Below are 17,885 nucleotides of genomic sequence, written 5' to 3'. Positions count from 1 at the left end.
TAAGCTTTCGTGGGCTAAAACCCACTTCATCAGATGCATGGAGTGGAAATACAGCATTTATACTTGCCTACTGTATTTATGCCCAAATAAATTTGTTAGTCTCTAAGGCGCCACAAGGACTCCTCATTATTTTATCCAACAACAGTATTAGCAGATACATCTTTATATGGTTCAGGAGCAGTGTTCACATAAAAGCAGCCAGAAGGAGACCAGAGATCTATTGCATTCATATCAAGAGGTCTCTCAGAAACTAAACAGTGGTATGCTCATGTGGAAAATGAAGCTCCAGTAGTCACCTGAGTCTGTGAATGCCTCAGTGCATATTTGGCTTGAATTTTAACACAGAAACAGAACACAAGGCCTTAGTGGCATTATTGGCTTCAAAACCACAGGATGACCTTCCACCTAGGATTCACAGATTTGGACAACAGCTGATGTGATTTTCTTCCAACACTGAATGCATACTAGGGAAAGAACCTATAGTAACAGACACTCTGTATAGAGCACCAGTTGAGTAGCCACCAATGGAAGAAGAAAAGATTTTAGATAAAGATTTCAAAATCTACAACGACCTTGTTCTGGCAACAATTCCAGCATCTGCCAGCTGATTTCAGCAAATTAGAGACAAACAACTAAAGGATGAGACTTGTCAGAAACTGACTCAGCTTTGCCAAAGAGGGTGGAGTCAAAGGAGTCAACTTCCAACAGACCTGCTACCATATTGGCAGGACCAAAATGACCTTCATATGGCCGATGGCCTAATTCTGAAAGGATGACGCATTCTTATTCCTGCAGTTCTTCAGAAAGGGATGGTCTCCAAAATCCACGAGGGATGCCAAGGTATATACAAATGCAGGGCATGAGCCCAACAAACTGTATGGTGGTCTGGTCTGAATAGGTAAATTCAGACCTTAATAGGCTGCAAGATATGTAACAAGGGAAAAAAAACAAACAAACAATCACCAGGACCATTACTCTCTACAAAGCTACCTGTCAGATCCTGGCAGTGGGTAGCCACAGATTTCTTTTTTCTGGAAAGGACACACGTACATTACTGTAGTCCATTATTTCTCCAGATATATTGACTCGGCTATATGTACACACACACACACACACACTTTGCTTGCAAAGGTCATCCAGAAACTAATGTCAGCATTTGCAAGACATGGAGTCCTGAAGTCCTTATATCTGACAATGAGTCTCAATTTACCTCTGAAACATTTCTAGTTGTTGCAAAGGACTTTGATTTTGATCATCATTGTAGTAGTCTACATTACCCCCAGAGGGGTGGAGAGAGCAATGCAGAGTTTAAAAAGACTTCTGCAAAACATCAGTGGACCTACATAAAGCACTCCTGGCATATAGTCCAACACTGCTTGCATCTGAACTATCTCCAGCAGAACTTCTGATGGGAAGATGACTAAGGACATCTTTACCTGTGGCACCTATACAGCTTAACCGTAAGTGGCCAGACCTGAAGGTATTTAGAAAATTCATCTGGAATAAAATCTCTGTGTTCAGCACTGAACAGACGTACTACCTGAACTGAGACCAGGAAACAAAATTTAGCTCAAAAGCTTCCAGACGTTTGGAACAGTTTGGAACTTGGCAGCAACTCCCAGATCCTACCTAGTGGATACTACAAATGGACTTCTCTGGAGGAACTCTGTTTATTTTCAATATTTCCCAATACAACAAAGAGAGGATCTGGAACCTGTAGGTACGCTGTCAGGAAGTGAGGCTGCCCTCCAAAGGAAACACACGCAAACTCAACAGAAGTGAGAACATGGTCTGGAAGACTGATCAGCCTTGATCGTTAGCATACTTCTTGGGACTACTTAAATGCACTTGATAAGGGGACAGAGTAGTGTAAATATTTTTAAGGAATCTGAAGTTTGTTTTGAACTGTTGTGTTTATGTACTTTGATTTATAATTTAAGTTTTAATCTTCTACTATAAAGAAAGGCAGATGAGGAGTGGCTATAGAGTTTCACAGTTACCAAAAGGGCCATGATGTGTTGCAGCGGGGAGCTTCCTGGTTAGAGAGCTTTGTAATTGCACCTGAAAGCATGGCTCTTTGTGTTAATCACCTCACACTACACCTCACTGGGCACTTTCATGCATACAGTCACAGATAAATGTGGCAGGTGTTTCGTGTATGCTCAGAAGCTGGCCATATTTGTAAATGCATCAGAACCATGGGGTACAGTCTGATATGCACATACTCCTGCTGTTCAAAACACCAACACCAAATGCTGGTCCATTTAATCTGTTAGTCATTTTAGTGCTGTCTTCCAGTAAGACAAACTGGATGATGCTTATGGGAATCTGTGTGCTGGTCCCATAACACCAAGTTAAAGTTTTCCTTTCTATTCCCTACTATGTTTTTTCTTACAAGGCTGCATGCTGACCTCATATCTTCACAAAGGTGAATTGAATTAGGAGCAAACTGCATAGACTGTGTGGTACTTGGTGAAATCAGCAGCCATTGGTCAACGAGCTTTTATGGTGCCTTTAAATACTGTGTTTGATTATTTCAAAATGGGCTTCAGATAGGATCATAGCTGGAAACAAAATATTTTAATTTGGGTAAGAAAGGTCAGTAAATAAAGTATTTTTTAAAAAAATGTAAACAGCCAAATGCTAGTAAAAAGTAACAGTTAAGATTAAAGCAAGGGGGTTTGTAAAATTTCTACTCAATCTTCTGGCATTAGTGAGAGAGCTGAAGCCACACTGTCAACATATCGCTATGCCTTGATGCAAGAGGAGAAAATAATTAATATAACTAAAACCAGATGTTCTATTTTTCAGAGTGGTAGTCGTGTTAGTCTCTATCAGCAAAAAGAACGAGGAGTACTTGTGGCACCTTAGAGACTAACAAATTTATTTGAGCATAAGCTTTTATGGGCTAAAACCCACTTAATCGGATGCATGCAGTGAAAAATACAGTAGGAATATATATATATATACAGAGAACATGAAAAAATGGGTGTTGACATACCAACTGTAATGAGAGTAATCAGTTAAGGGAAGCTATTATCAGCAGGAGAAAAAAAAACCTTTTGTAGTGATAATCAGGATGGCTCATTTCCAACAGTTGACAAGAAGGTGTGAGTAACAGTAGGGGGAAAAATTAGCAAGGGGAAATAGTTTTACTTTGTGTAATGACCCATCCACTCCCAGTCTTTATTGAAGCCTAATTTAATGGTGTCTGGTTTGCAAATTAAGTCCAATTCAGCAGTTTCTCGTTGGAGTCTGTTTTTGAAGGGTTTTTTTTGTAGTATTGTGACTTTTAGGTCTGTAATCGAGTGACCAGGGAAATTGAAGTGCTCTCCGACTGGTTTTTGAATGTTATAATTCTTGACATCTAATTTGTGTCCATTTATTCTTTTACGTAGAGACTATCCAGTTTGGCCAATGTACATGGCAGAGGGGCATTGCTGGTACATGTTGGCATATATCACATTGGTAGATGCGCAGGTGAATGAGCCTCTGATAGTGTGGCTGATGTGATTAGGTCCTATGATCGTGTCCCCTGAATAGATATGTGGACAGAATTGGCAAAGTCAGTCACCCACTGCTTACTGCAAGTTTATTGTGGGAAATTCTTACAAGACATTAAGGAGAAAACAGCACTTTAGCATATTAACCCTATTAACACAGACCAGTTCCCAGCTTAATGGATGTATTTAGAAGTTTGGAGTCAGGTGAAGAGGGCTCTGTTCCAGGATCTGGGAGGCTTTTGAGGTGAGCGAGAGAGAGCGAGAAAGCAGAGAAGAGGAAGGGGGATTAAATAGGTGGCAGGTACACTGAATCAGGGCTAATCAAATGCCCCAGCAGCCACCAGGGGCACTGTGCTGCGGGAAGTACTATCTTTTGGATAAGATGTAAAACTGATGTCATGACCATTTGTGGTCATAAAAGATCCCATGATGCTTTCATAAAATTAGGAGTTTTAACCACAATTTTTAGAACACCAATTTGGGTAATTCTTGCTCATGAGATTAATACAGCTAAATATATTGTTCTTACCTGAATCCAGTTTAGCGGAAGAACTAATAGAACACAGAATGCAAGTAAGGACTCCTGGGATCCATTCCTGGTTCTACTACTGACTCACTGCATGATTTTAGGCTAGTCTTTGTGTTTAAGTTTACCCAGTCAGGATGGTTGTGAGACATAAGTAGTATGTTAAGTTGCTTTGCACTTAGCATATGAACAATATTGTAGAGGAGCATAATATGGTGAGAAACTAATGTCTCTCTGTTATAGGACGGTATTTGCTGAACTGACAAATGATGCAAGTGCACTGGAGTAATTCTGTCTCTAATAAACAAGAGGAATTGCTCCTACCTTATAAGAACAATATGTGACTATTTCCTGAAGTGGAAATGAAAGACTGCAAGGTTTGTTCCAGGTACTACTTGTCTTCAAAATCAGGCTTTTCTTTTTGAAATCCAAAGATAAGTAACTGATAAAAAGCATGCAGATCAAGCACTCCTCTGATGCCTGCTCTTGGACCTTAGTTTCTCCTTTAGAGATTTTAGGCTATGATATCAGGATGTCTGTCTGACCTTTTCTTGCACCTACATCATATGCTTTTTAAAAAAGGAATGCATGATTTATTACCGAAATACAAATTGCATGAAACTGATTCATAGCTTTTAGCTTCTCTACATCCTCTAGCTACAGTTAGGAGACATTTAAAAAGGATATTTGGGTAGGTAGGGAACTCTGACTTATTTTATATTATATTGTCATAGAGGAGTCTCTGCTAAATGGCACTATGACTTCCTCAATCTGCTGGTATCAATGCCAGTTTGGGGCTGGATCCTGCAATCCTGGCACATATAAACCTCCTGAAATTCACTCATTCACAGCCACATTCAGACACCCTTGCTCATGTTCAGTAGCATCTTACTTAAAGAGTAGTCGCACTGATATCAATGGGACTATTGTGGGGTAAGCCTGTGAAAATAGAGAGTATCAGATCTGGTGCTCAGTTTCTAGTTCCACTCCCGGATCAGAAAAAGTAAAAAGTGAAAAGTACTCATTATGATGTAGCTAGGTTTATCCAGATAATAATTATTTGTATTCCAGTCTTGTAGAGTACAATGACCCCCATGGTCCTCTCTATCATTCCCTCTCCTCACCCACTCTGCCCTGTAATACATTTAATGTATAATAAATAAATACAAATACATTAAAATAAAACCCACCCAAAGATTATCATGGAACTGCGCTGACTCTTGCAAACCACTGCTCTTTGTATGATACATCCCTTTCCACCACACCATGTCAGTTTTATCTATTTAGGTGGTGATCCTGCAAGTTGTAATGCCTGTAACTGGCTTCAATGGGACGCTGCAGAGGCAGACCATTACAGTTTGCAGGATTAGGGCTTTAGTTTGTAAGCCTTTCTGGGCAGGGACCATCTCTCACTCTATATGTGTGCAGCATTTTTCATAAGGAGGTCTTGATCTCAATTGGAGGTTCCGGGTGCTACTGGAATACAAATGATAAATCATAGTCCATTCACTATACATAGCTAATACCTAATGCTTTGAGCTTGGGACGCTAAAATGTTGGGCTCTGAATAACTTGTAGATTTGTTTTCATTAAAATGTGTTTTAAATTGTTTGCTTAGAACATCTTTTCTGAAAGCGTATGAAATAACCAAATACTTGGATAGTGCTTGTGGAGAGGGGTTATCTATCCTCTTCATTCAGCGCTTGAACTGGGAACAAGAAAATTGCTAGCTTTGCCCCAACTCCACATTTGGACCAAGATCAGTCTGATGGCCCTTTCTCTGCCTCAAATGAACCATGATCTTCTACAAAATTCTCCCATCCTCTTTTCCATGCTAATACTGTGATTTAAGTCAACTCCCAAAATAAACATATGGCCATACCTTGGATGCGTTGCTCAGAATGAGATCAAATACTGGCTGCCACAACCACCCAAGAAGTGGCAATATTCCAATATGTCACATACCACTGTCATGTGTTAAAGTGATGAGAACATTACCCTGGGTTATTGCAATAATTTCAACCATGAAATAAAAATAATGAAATACTTTGTAACTTTAAATAAACCTCCACATGTCCCTATGTAAATTATAATTGTTCCATACTCTACATATTAAAAAATTAAAATAAAAATTAATGACAATTAAAAATAAATTAATGCCTCTGTCAAAGATATGCACTCCTTTTTCACCTCATTTGACATTTTTGGTCAAGGACAATGATGTCCTCCGACATGTCCAGTTTGACACTCCTTAACACAGGTTGGATGGTACCTTACATCACAAAGGACTGCTTATGGAGTAATAGTCGGTGTGGGCAAGGTGTCACAATCTGGCCCTTAGTGAATGAAGGTTCTCCCTAGCTCTTTCCTCCTCACACAGACAGTTCCCCTCAACACAAAGAGCCAGCTATCCTCGGATACCCCCAGCCAGGTTTCCCACAACAAGTTCCCTTCCCCCTTATCCACAAGGCAACCTCTGGTCTCCATCACTCACTCATCCTACAGCAGTTTCCTCCCTCCTGGCTCCTGCCTCTGCCCATTCTTCCATAGTAGCAAACAGCTTCCTTTGGTAGACAGCACCAGAGCTCCCTGTCAGAAATGCAGCCACAAACCATTTTTGGAAACAAAACAGGAGTGCAAATGCATACATCTGCTTTGAGGGAGTCAACAGCAAGATGGTAATAAGTTGGGACAGAGAGAGCAGGGCCACATCCCTTTCATCGCCTCATAAAGGTTGTGTCTTCACTTCTGGGTCCACTCCTGGAGACGGGGAGTATTGTGGTGCTGCAGGAGCGGAACAGCAGCAGTATCAAAGGAAAGGAAAAAGCCAGTACTGGCCATACAGATTTTACTGAAAATAGCTCACAAGTTAAAGCACCCTTGAGAAAGTGAATGCCGATTCTTTACACAAATGTGATACCCATAAGAGCAGACGTACTAGAAGAAGGTTAGAAGTCACATGGTCAGTCTCAATTAGAGCTAACTCAATTACCTGTTCCACTCTCTGGGTTAGTCTGACTTAATTCAGAGCTCCCAAGTGGAGGCTTATGAGCCCCTTAAAGAATTGTCCCTAATTGCAGGCCTTGCTTAACTCAATGAGTGCATTTCTAACCCTTTCCTAACATTTGTTTTAATACAAATGACATCGACATGACAAATTCTGCCCTAGAATGCTTCTGCACAGCTCTCTGCAGGCCAGATCTGTTTCATTGTCTATAAGCGAAGTGGAAGGCAGATTTATAGGAAACCAATCATTAGTAACCATCCTGAGTGGCCCCACTGTTACATATGAGGTCCTAGAGCTCCAGAGATACCAGCCCACGCCTGTTTTGCATACCTGGGCTGCTGGTGACACAACAAATTAGATCCCTTCAAAAACCTGCCCCTCCCTCTCCACTTCCACTCATCACACAACAAGATACACAATTCATTTCAGTGGAGCTATGCCAACTAACAGCAGCTCAGGATCCAGCTAATTAGTGTTGACTAGTGCCACACATTCACATCCTAGGGCAGTCTGTCTCTTTAAAGGATGAGATATTCCTTTTCTGTGTTTCTCACACATGTGAAATGTTTCAGCTCAGCTATAAATGGAAACAGTAGTACTTTTTTCCTCATTTGGCTCAAGTCACTGCAATAAGCCAGTATGTGATTTTGATTTACAATTAATTTTCCATAATGAACAAAAACAAAACAAAACATATACAATGACCCGTCTGGGCAAATAATTTCTTGACAATACTTGAGACAAATGGTATACTATACTCTAAGATACCACATATGAATAATAAATGGGAATTTTTGCATTATATATTTGACAACAGATAAGATATGTAGGATTTAGTAGAGATTCAGAGTTGTCTTATTTAACCCTGTTTTATTTGTGTTTAATTGAGTCAGCATTTTACATGATCTCTGTCTCTGGTAAATCTTTATGCTATTTTAATTCTGCAGAATGTTCCCAATTCATAATTACCTGTGTAATTATATCTCAAGTCAATACATTTTACAAAAAAACGGTGGCCTTGAAGCTGCAGTCCTAAAGTAAACAAAACTTCATTGATTTCAGTGGGAGTTGTGAATACCTGTTGGCTCAGGTCCTAAATTAATAATAAATTATAATGTTATCAGATACTCTCCCTAAAATTTTGCTCCAGGGGTGTTTTTGCAACTGAGCACATCTCTGGGGGGAAAAACTGGGCAACCTTTGAAAATGTTTAGAAAAAGCTTAAAAAGTAACCAATTATATAACTGCACCAGTGGGACATGAAAAAGAGATTAAATAAATCTCCACACAATTCAACTATGTTTTTACTACTCATGTCTTCTGAGGTCTGTTTACTTTAAGGAAATTTGCACCGGTTTCACTCAATTGATGGGATGGGCTGCACTGGTGTAGCTTATTTTTGTACATTCTAAATTTAGCTACACCTGTAGAAGTCACATTCTTTGCCTGCATAGGGGTTTACACTGGTCTAATTAATTAATTTATGTCACTATTACAGCTCCTTGGTGAATTTGGATACTATTGGATACTATCTGTCACAACCATGCGAACGGCTCTTGTCCCTAGAAGACTGATCAAGATTCAAAGGGAATGTGAGAAATCTGGATTTGGAGGGCAAATTGCTGACATTTCTAGAGAGTGTCTCCTTGATGGATACCCCTGGAGACACAACATTAGGAGGTTTCAGTGATAGTCGTGTACACTGACCACTTTTGCTGGAGGTTTTACTTTTGAATTACTTCTGGGTTACTTCTCATGGAGTTTTCCTCCCTTCATGACCCCCTGCACAGGTTTTGGAGTGGGAGTGGGAGTGGTGATCCCTGTAGAGACTGTTGGTTATACCAAAATACTGTACACACAGCAATCTTAATATATTTAAAACTAGCAACATTTCTAACTTATTCTAGCTAATTTGGACTTCTTTAAAAGCTATTGTGGCTTGTGCTTTTAAAGTTGTTTGCTGCTGTGCCCAAACAGAAAAGACACAAGCCTTGACAATGCCTTTGATGAATAAATAGGCTGCCACATTCACAGTTTTCTGCCTCTCATCTGGAGAGATTAACGTCTTTTAAAGGGCATCAATAATTAAATTACTCTAACAAATAACCATCAAAACTCAGTTCAATATGGACTCCTTTTTTATGGACTCATGGGAAAAAGGAAAATAAAATTCTCTCTTAAATGCATGAGAATGAACACAATGGGAATTTCGCTTCAGCAGCCCTAAACTTTGGTTACATAGAAAGGAAGTTAAAAGCAAAATACATACTTAGAATTTCCTCTCTGTGGGACTACAAACTAAGTGCAAACCTAGTCACTATTAAAGTGTCACTATTAAACCTAGTCACCAGAAGCACCTCGATTACACAGGTCTTCCCAATTGATTAACTCCTGGTTTCCTACCTGACTGGCAAAGCAGCGGGCAGGATAGTCTCTATTAGTGAGATGCTGATTGTCTCAACTTAAAACTTGCAAGGCATCCAGATACCACAATGATGGGCTTCTAATAAATGGTTTTAGTAATATAATAATATCAGGAAAAGGGATCAGCACACATGACTATCACTAAAACCTCCTACTGTTACATCTCCAGAGAGCTATATGGAAACCTATGGTTTTGATGTAGAGCTATCAGATTTACAAACCGTAATTATGAATCAATCCAAGTTCTAATGAACCAGTGGAAAGACATCCATTAACGTCAACAGGGGAAGACTGGGTCCCATATACAGTGTTGAAATAGCAGTTATGGGGCAAACCATCCCTTCTTTTATATAAAAATTCCTTCTTATAGTTTCCTTCTTCCTGGTACACAGTGCACTGAAGTTGCATAAGAATCTGTAATAGTATATTTCTAAATCTACATAATCATTTTTTGTTCATTTCAAAGAAGACCAGATATTTTTTGCTGAACAAAGCTGCTGGCTTTCTGTATTGCTAATGATTACATTCAATGGCTCCAGGAAAGGAGGGTCACAGATAATACTTTTTGTTGAAATTCATTAATGATAAAATGAAGATAGGTCATTTTCATACAGCATAGCTCAATTGTTTAAAGTAGCTGTAAGGGTCAGGGGAGACATACAGCAGCAGAAATCATGAATATAGATATCATAGTGATTAAAAATTTGACAATTTGGGTTCAGGCTGTCAGAGAATAAAGACACCCCCTTCTGACATTAAAAGCCACAAAAAGGAGGACTCACTAAGAGGAGGAATTCAACCCATGGTCAGCTGCTGCTCTACCTCTGAGGTGGGCTGGACGTGTAGCAGAGAACAATGGACAGGACCACCAGTTCTTATGGAAGGCAGAGATCTGCAGGGGGCCTGGGGCCAGTTCCTCATTCCTGATGATCTAAATCTCTCCATGTTCTGTCCATTGCAGGACCCCAGTAACACTGTCTCCTACCATTGTTGGGTCTCCCTCCTGTAGCCCATTTGTATCCTACCTGAGGTATGGAAAAATCCCAGCTGGGGAGTGTTAACATTTGGTCTCTAAATGAACTGTGTCATTTCAAAATGAAATGTTGATTCAAAATGTCCTTTTGAATCAATATTTTTATTAGAAAATGTTTTTGAATCTGTTTTGTTTGACCCAAAATATTTTTTTTTTCAGTTTCGTGTTTCTGTGAGGGAAAACTGGATAAAAAATCAGTTCTGGTTTGAAACTAATCAAATTTTTGGAGTGTTTTTTTGGTTTGGCCACTGAATCCAAAAATAATAATTTTCTCAGCTCTAGTTTTAAGCCTGTGGAGTCTGGGCATAATTCATAAGTTGTAAAAACAGATGCTCCAAATTGGCCTAGGGAATTACTCTTCTCAGGGCAGCAGTAGCTTACAATGCCCTCAGAGAGGAACATAACTATGTTGTATGGATAGGTCCCTGTGTGGCCCCAACCCAATGTATGCAGCAGGTTTCCTGTGATTTTATTTTCTCTTCCAACTGGAGCAATTGAGTTAAATATAAGGTCCTAAGTAAAAATGAAAGCTAAACAGTGAGTACTCTCATCTGAAATCTACAGGCATTACTGCTCATATATGGGCAGTATTTTACAGTGAAGTGACATCACTTAGCCTAAAGTCTTCCACTTCAAGGCAGCACTGCTATACAATGCACTGCTTAACAGAGAAAGAGTGTTTAAAGAAAATTCCTTTGGGGTAGTCAAAGATATCCAACAACAGAATGCAGGGCACTTTGTCTCATCTTTGATTGACAAGGCAATGTAACAATACATTAGAAAAGCCAAAAGCAATGAAAACAAAGATGCCTCACCAAGAACTGTATATGACAGATACGTGCTTGCTTTCACAAAGAAACCAAAGAGTGCTAAATTACAGCTAGACTTTTTTTACAGTGGGGTCAAACCAATGGTGGCATCTTTTCTGTGACAGATATGACAAGATCGGATTCCTCAAGTATGTGTTATGAAATATTAATTATACTTGTGCCTGTATATTTCTAGAGAAACTGAAAATTACATGTGATCCTGGGGTCTTTGTCTCTCAGTGGGCTGGACTGTGTTAAGTGCTGAGATGAATCTCTTCATTTCAAGTGGGTTATGGAAAAGGGCCATACATTATCTCAGGGCTGGGAGCATTAAGTTTCTATCCCATTAAGAGAGAGATGTCTGACTCCCAGCATGGGAGGGTGGCTGTGGGGGGGAAGAAACTGTCTATAGATATAATTAAGATGCACACTATAAAAACAAAACAGAAGGAGGGGAGGAGAAGGTGTGTGTGGGGGGAAACGACTATGCAAAATTGATTAGGTAATTTGGTAATCCACCTATTGGTTTTTCTGGAGTGAGAGATCAGCCATCATTACCCCCTGTGGTAGTAGTGAAAATGAGCATAAAAAGAATAAACAGAAAAAGTCACATAATCTCTTTCAAGCTTCCTGATGTTATGAGAACTTTAAAGAATAGATGTTAGATTTCATTAAGTCTGTCTTTAGTTCTCACTGGCAATGCACATTTCCTGCTAGTATTTATGAAACTACCAGTGAGATTTGCATGCATATAGTTTCTGTATATCATTTCCTCTGTAGTTTATATTTGGATCTGAAAGTGATGAGGTTTGTTATGTCACCCTCAGTTTCTATGGGAGTAAATTCCACAATCTTCAGCCTGCCATGCAATTCTACACTTATTTATAATAGAAAAAGTCTCAGAACACATATGCTTAGGTGGTCAATTTTATATCAGCCTGAAAATGTTGCATATACAGTACCTACATTTCAGTTAAGCACTAGGTAAGCTAATTTACTGAATTGTCCTATACTTAACCTGATTTAATCCATTTTGAAGATTCAACTATTGCTGGCTCACAGTACTTGTAACAAATCTTTCATTACTTCAATCTTTGCTAAAATTGTCTCATTTGCAGTCTATGCATTTCTTAGTTAACCTGTGCATATAAGTCCCATTGCCTTGCTGAATTAGGACCAGACTTTTGAATATTCACGTCTTTTCCTGGCAACACTTACAATCTTTGTAGTCTCAGAAATGTCAGAGGACTTAGGTTATGTTTTATTACACACAAGTGTGACAAAGTGGAGAGTTAAATTGGAGAACATATAATCTTAGAGAATGCCTGCAGTAAATGCTTTGTCAGTTTCCTAACATTCTCATCAAATTTCCAATATAATTGATCCTTTAGGATTTCTAACCTCAGTCTCAAAGTCTGTCATGTTTGAACTTGGCAAATGAAAAAATACATTAAAAATACCTAAGCATGGCTTTTGCTGAAAAGTGCCTCTAAAAAGAGGCAGTGTGGGATTTCATATTTATCATTTCTCAGTGAATCCCAGATCACATCAACTTTGTTTACAAAAGAGTAGAAAACATGTTATTTCTCACTGCTATTTCTTCAAAATCAACCTGGGATTCCATCTGATCTGATGCTTGTGCATTATCAAGAGTAATAAGGATTTTGCGATTGTAACTCAATTAATAATTCTGTTGATATGTGAGGCGGCTTCTATAACTGGAGTAAAGAGTATTAAAATATATATGTCAGTGATGCAAACAATAGAATGGGCCGAATGCAAAATTTAGTGAATCTTGGTTCTGAGAAGCATTTGTGAGCCAGTTTTATTTGCAAATCTATTTGATATTCAAAAATATTAGGGGTGAAATACTCGCTCCACCTGAAGACAATAGACAAGCTTCCCTTGACTTCAGTGTGGGCAGCATTTTACCCTACATGCATGTTACAAGTGAACAAGTTGTACAGTACAGATTGTTTGTGAAGTACCAGCTGAGAAATACCAGCCACTGCAGTTTTACAATGAGCCCAGCTTCCATTCCTGAAACTGATACCAAACATGAAGGGTTTAGGAACCAAGAGGATATTAACACTGGCCGCCTCTTTAGCTTTGGAGGTAAAATCACCCCTCACGGAGTTACACAAAGGAATAACTACTTTACACAAAAGATCCTCAGCTGTTCAGAGTGCGAGAATTTAAGGCCAGAAGAGACCACCTTGATCATCTAGTGTGACCTCCCCCGCCACCCCAGACCCCGCTACGTAACACAGCCCACAGAACTTCCCTGAATTAATTCTTATTTCAACTACAGCATATCTTTTACAAAAACATCCTCTCTTGATTTAAATATTTCCACTTATGAAAAATCCACCACAATTCTTGGGTAGTTGTTCCAAAGGTTGATTACCCTCACTGTTAAAAATTTGCACCTTAACAGAGCAGAATCAGAGAGTTATAGATAGACGTCCAGACATTCTGCGTGAACACGGACTTGTGACACAGCACCGAGGCAAATCTCTATGTGATGCTGTTTAGGTCAGGGACTTTAGCCCCTCAACTCCGTTGGTGACCATGGTCAGCAGATTCAATCTACTTTTTCTTTCTCTATAGAGGGTAAAAATCTCCTTCATTGCCCAATTTAGGTCTTACATGTCAGAGCTTATTCTCTCTCCTCTTACATCCCTAACTGATCCTTCAGACTCACAGTCAGCTTCTTTGGCACTCTTAAAATCCATGTTTCTCTCCCTTCCAGGGAGGGACTTGTGTTTCTACAGTTAAGCAACATCAGTCAAAGAGATGCTCGCTTACTAGTGTCATTGTTTCAAATCACTCATGAGAAAACACGTTCCTCCTTACCCCTTTACCCTCTGAACCCCATCCTTCTCCAGAATCCATTCTGTAAAGAAAACCTGAAGTTACTACACACAGCAAGGTAGCAAATTTCAAATAGTTAAGAATAAACAAAGATAAAACATTATTTGTCACATATGTTAAATTCGACCCTTTATATTATCTAGGGGGGAAATAAAAGAGAATTATTATTCTTTAAATTCAGTTCACCTGTGTGACTGAATGCACCCTTATATTCACACCCTATACACCATTGTAATAATCTTTGTACAAAATATGCCTTGTGAGGTATCATTTGAAATTGAGTAACTTGCTGGTTAGTAATACCATGGGAAAACGTTATATGTGAAGTTATGAATTTTCCCTGCATGATGTTGGTGACACATGTTCAAACCCACGTAGCCCTGATTAGGCAGGACTGGTCAAGCAGCTCCTAAACAAAGGAATGTATGTTTACCTCAATTCACATATAAGGTGTAAACAGGGTCCTGAAACAAGAGGGAAGACAGGAGACAAGAAAACATCCACATTCAAGAAAACAGCATGAAATCTCTTTCACAGTCTCATGTCTCAAGCCTCACAGCTGAAAGGCACTTTATTTAGGGGTAACTCTCAGGACAATATATTTCAAAGGGTGACTGAGCTATTAAAGTAGGACGAAAGCACCTCAAGTATCTCTCCCTATCCATCTCTCTCTTTTTCCACCTAAGGAGAGAAAAGAAACAGCCTATAGACTTTGGGAGCAGATCCTGACCTGAAAGTTGGTTAGCAATGATATTGGGAACCTGTGGTAAAACTTCACCTTGAAGCAAGTCTAACTTGTTAAATTTAGAAAATGTTTTATCTTTATTTCTTTTGTAACCATTTCTGACTTTAATGACTCATTACTTGTATTCACTTAACATCTCTCTTTGGAGTTAAATAAATTTATTTTGTTCTTTAATTAAAACTAATCCAGAGCTGTGAATTGTTTGGGTAACTCCATTTAAGGCACCTTATTTCAGAAGGTGAAGAGGCTGATCTAGATTTGATTTTGCCAAATAGGGAGGAACTGGTTGAGAATTTGAAAGTGGAAGGCAACTTAGGTGAAACTGATCATGAAATGGTAGAGTTCATGATTCTAAGGAATGGTAGGAGGGAAAAGAGCACAATAAAGATAGTGGATTTCAAGCAGGCAGACTTCAGCAAACTCAGGGAGTTGGTGGGTCAGATCCCATGGGAAGCAAGTCCAAGGGGAAAAACAGTTCAAAAGAGTCGGCAGTTTTTCAAAGAGACATTATTAAGGGCACAAGAGCAAACTATCCCAATGTATAAGAAAGATCAGAAGAATGGCAAGAGACCACCCAGGAAATCTTCAGTGATCTGAAACTCAAAAAGGAGTCCTACAAAAAATGGAAACTAGGTAAAATTACAAAGGATGAATATAAATAAATAACACAAGTATGTAGGGACAAAATTAGAAAGGCCAGGGCACAAAATGAGATTAAACTAGCTAGAGACAAAGGGTAACAAGAAAACATTCTACAAATACATTAGAAGCAAGAGGAAGACCAAGGACAGGGTAGGCCCATTACACAATAACAGAAAATGTGGAAATGGCAGAAATGCTAAATGATTTTTTGTTTCAGTTTTCACAAAAAAGGTTAGTGAAATTGGACATCTAACATAATGAATTCCAGTGAAAATGAGAAAGGATCAGAGGCTAAAATAGGGAAAGAACAAGTTAAAAATTACTTAGACAAGTTAGATGTCTTCAAGTCACCAGGGCCTAAATACATCCTAGAATACTCAAGGAGCTGACTGAGGAGATATCTGAGCCACTAGCGATCATCTCTGAAAAGTCATGGAAGATGGGAGAGATTCCAGAGGACTGGAAAAGGACAAATATAGTGCCAATCTGTAAAAAGGGAAATAAGGACAACCTGGGGAATTATAGACCAGTCAGCTTAACTTCGGTACCCGGAAAGATAATGGAGCAAATAATTAAGCAATCAATTTGCATACACCTGGAAGACAATAAGATAAGTGACAATCAGCATGGATTTGCCAAGAAATCATGTCATAACAATCTTATAGCTTTCTTTGACAGGGTAACAAGCCTTGTGGTGGGAGGGGCAGGAGGTGGGGGGTAAATGTGGTATGTCTTGAATTTTGTAAGGCTTTTGATACTGTCTTCCATGACTTTCTCATAAACCAACTAGGGAAATACAACCTTAATGGAGCTATTATAAGGTGGGTGCATAAATGGTTGGAAAATCATTTACAGAGAGTAGTTATCACTGGTTCACAGTGAAACTGGAACGGCATAATGAGTAGGGTCCTGCAGGGATCAGTTCTGGGTCTGGTTCTGGTCAATATCTTCATCAATGATTTAGATAATGGCATAGAGAGTACAGTTATAAAGTTTGCAGACAATACCATGCTGGGAGGGGTTGCAGGTACTTTGGTGGATTACAATTCAAAATGATCTGGACAAACTGGAGAAACTGAAGTAAATAGGATGAAATTCAATTGGAACAAATGCAAAGTACCCCACTTAGGAAGGAAAAATCAGTTGCACTCATATAAAATGGGAAATGGCTGCCTAGGAAGGAGCACTGCGGAAAGGGATCTGGGGGGTCATAGTGAATCTCAAGCTAAATAGGAGTGAACAATGTAACACTATTGCAAAAAAAAAGCAAACATCCTTCTGATGTATTAGCAGGAGTGTTGTAAGCAAGACACAAGAAGTAATTCTTCCGCTTTACTCTGCACTGATTAGGTCTCAACTGGAGTACTGTGTCCAGTTCTGGGTGTCACATTTCAGGAAGGATGTGGACAACTGGAGAGAGTCCAGAGAAGAGAGACAAAAATGATTAAAGGTCTAGAAAACATGACCTATGAGGAAAGATTGAAAAAAAACTGGGTTTGTTTAGTCTGGAGAAGAAAAGACTGAGGGGGGACATGATAACCATTTTCAAGTACATAAATAGCTGTTACAAGGAGGAGGGACAAAAATTGTTCTCTTTAACCTCTGAGGATAGGGCAAGAAGCAACGGGCTTAAATTACAGCAGGGGCAGTTTAAGTTGGCCATTAGGAAAAACTTCCTAACGGTCAGGGTGGTTAAGCACTGGAATAAATTGCTTAGGGAGGTTGTAGAATCTTCATCATTAGAGATTTTTAAGAGCAGGTTAGACAAACACCTGTCAGGGATGGTGCAGATAATACTTACTCCTGTCATGAATGTAGGGGACTGGACCAGATGACCTCCCGAGGTCTCTTCCAATCCTACGATTTTATGTTTCTATGTTGATCTCCTTAAAGGGGCAATGGACCTGAAAGAGCTGCACAGCGCGGGGGAAATCTAGGACTGGCGGTGTATTGGGATTACTTTGCAAGTAGTAACCAAGGCTGTTGGAAGCCAGAGCATGGCTGGTGTTTGCTGACAGGCTGCTGGGGTCAGAGCTGCGTGACCAGCATAGTGGTTATACAGACATTCAGACAGACAATCTATTTCTAATTACATTTGATTGTCAGAGTTTATAGAAAACTATTACACAGATCAATTATAATTACTATTTATAAAGTAAATTAACACTATTTGATAACATGCAAAAGCCAATAAATAATGAATACTCACTTTACCCAATCTAGCTTAATAATACTTATTTCACTGCAATATTAAATACCACATCCTTCTGGAAGTTATAATTCCCAATGGCAAGTTAAATCAAACAGCATAATACAAAGAAT

At 39.1% G+C, this 17,885-nt stretch overlaps 1 protein-coding gene and 1 long non-coding RNA gene across 5 annotated transcripts in view; one reads left to right on the top strand and one right to left on the bottom strand.

Moving 5' to 3' along the window:
* LOC102940836 (glypican-5) overlaps positions 1 to 17,885 on the bottom strand; it is a 614,981-nt gene that overhangs the window by 226,800 nt on the left and 370,296 nt on the right. The window lies entirely within an intron of this gene.
* On the top strand, positions 1,449 to 15,317 carry LOC122461657. Its single transcript, XR_006283740.1, has 3 exons — positions 1,449 to 1,460; positions 12,103 to 12,109; positions 15,166 to 15,317. It is a non-coding gene; the product is annotated as an uncharacterized LOC122461657 (long non-coding RNA).

This window comes from Chelonia mydas, chromosome 9 (genome assembly GCF_015237465.2).
Source record: "Chelonia mydas isolate rCheMyd1 chromosome 9, rCheMyd1.pri.v2, whole genome shotgun sequence".
Classification (NCBI taxonomy): domain Eukaryota; kingdom Metazoa; phylum Chordata; order Testudines; family Cheloniidae; genus Chelonia; species Chelonia mydas.
Note: the sequence above shows the minus strand (reverse complement) of the source record. Positions and strands in the feature narration are given on the sequence as shown.